A 1,867-nucleotide genomic window follows, 5' to 3' on the forward strand; every position below is an offset into this window, starting at 1 on the left:
TTCAAAACAACCAGCCACTCTGCAGGAGAAAAATGAGGTTTTCTATTCTGATGAAGGTTTACAGTCTTGGAAATCCACAGGGACAGTTCTAATCTGTCCTGTGGGACTAGAATGCCTTGGAACAGAATCCATGGGAGTGAATTTGGTGTTTGAATTTGAGTCCAAATCTTTATTCTCAAATTTCACAATGTGAGCACAACTACTTACCTAGCATCTCGGTCTATTGCTTCTTGGCCTTTTGGCTAAGATCAAGTGTAGGATCTCTATCTAGATGTCCAATAGATCTCTCAAACTCCATAGGTCCAAGATTGAACTCATTTTTGTAATTAAAATTTTGAATACATTTATTTTTATTTTCTTTATTTTGCTGTGCTCGAAAATATGCACAGTAAAACATACACGGAGTCAACAGTCTCTATATAGACCATTCAGTGACTGTGACTGCTTACTATGGCCCTCTAGCCAGTATTTGTGACTTCAACACAATAATTGGGTTGAGCTGTGCAAGTAAGGTGCTTGTGGCCCACCAAGGGGAACAGACAGTTGGCTTTAAAAATATATATATATATTTTATTTCACTTTTTTTACAGTTCTATTGGCACATAAGCTATTTATATACAGTTTAATAGTTCAATCATATCAAGAAGAATTTTACTATCCTCACGACAATCAATTAAAAAAATTTTCATGGTTAAATCACTTTTAAAATGAGTTGGGTAATCACAGTCAATTCTAGAGCTCCATCCTCCCTCCTGCACACATTGTTTGCTCCCCAAATCCCCTCACCTTCCCTATCTCCCACCCCATAACCCTACCTCCCCTATAAACCTCTCCATCAGTTATTATCTCTGTTATTATCTCTGTGCATCTACTCACTCTGTGCTTCACAAGCTGGAAAACCCAACAGAAACAATAAAAAACAAAAACAAAATAAAGTGGCAAGGTTTATTACTATAAAGATAAAAATGCAAATAATCAGTGAGAAAGAAAAGACCACCATCAGTATTTAAAAAGCCAGGGAAGAAATTTTTGTCATGGAACAAGCAAGAAATACTTGTACCCAAAACAACTTCAGGTTGGGTCAAGAGGGAAGTCCAGGCATCAGGTTCGATCCAGCATAATCAAAATTACAATGATTTCTATCTGACAGTAAAGCTGTTTTGAGACCCTAGCCTATGGTTAGAGGGAATCTGCCAGCAGCTTAATCTGACTAAGGTTCCTACCAAAATTTTCAAGTTACTGTTGCCTGTTTGGTTACATATTAATTCTTAAACTATCAGAATACTCAAGGCAGATATATTTTTTACTAGTTAAGTTCAACTATTGTTTGGTTTTAAGAAGGCTTCAAGGCATAGTTTTGGTTAAAGATTATTTTAGGGCAAATGGTTTCGGTGGTTCATCCCAGTCATTAAGGAAACCTGGAATCAACAATCATTCAAACTTCATTTCACATCTCCCCCATTTTGATCAGGACTCTTCTATGCAATCTTTGATCAAAGTATTTAGTAATGGTAAGGCAGGCACGATCCAGTTCTTTACATACCCCATCTCTTTCTCTGACTTGCCTTCTTCCTCTGCTACTCCAGAGGGGTAAAGACCAATGATTGCGCCTTAGATATCTATCTGTAGGATTTGAAGATGTGGCCCCAAGTCTCTTTGTCCCAAGCATCACACAATGAACTAGGGGGTAAAACCCCACGACTAAACATTAGGCCAAATTAACAAGGGTGTCTTATGAAACCATGGCTGTAAACCTTCAAATCAAATTCCACGAAGTTTTTGGTTGTACATAAGCAGCCTTGGTGGCTACCTTTTTTTTCTTTTTTAATTGGGGGCTCTTATAGCTCTTACCCATCCATCCATCCAT

The 1,867-nt window shown here is 37.7% G+C and overlaps 1 protein-coding gene and 1 non-coding gene across 2 annotated transcripts in view; one reads left to right on the plus strand and one right to left on the minus strand.

Moving 5' to 3' along the window:
* The window catches only part of FRMD5 (FERM domain containing 5), a 348,700-nt gene that overhangs the window by 149,886 nt on the left and 196,947 nt on the right, over positions 1-1,867 (minus strand).
* On the plus strand, positions 223-404 carry LOC115868219. The gene has a single exon (XR_004045483.1). It is a non-coding gene; the product is annotated as a U2 spliceosomal RNA (small nuclear RNA).

Source organism: Echinops telfairi, unplaced genomic scaffold (genome assembly GCF_000313985.2).
Source record: "Echinops telfairi isolate 266 unplaced genomic scaffold, ASM31398v2 ScPeMD7_8;HRSCAF=38, whole genome shotgun sequence".
In the NCBI taxonomy this organism is placed as follows: domain Eukaryota; kingdom Metazoa; phylum Chordata; class Mammalia; order Afrosoricida; family Tenrecidae; genus Echinops; species Echinops telfairi.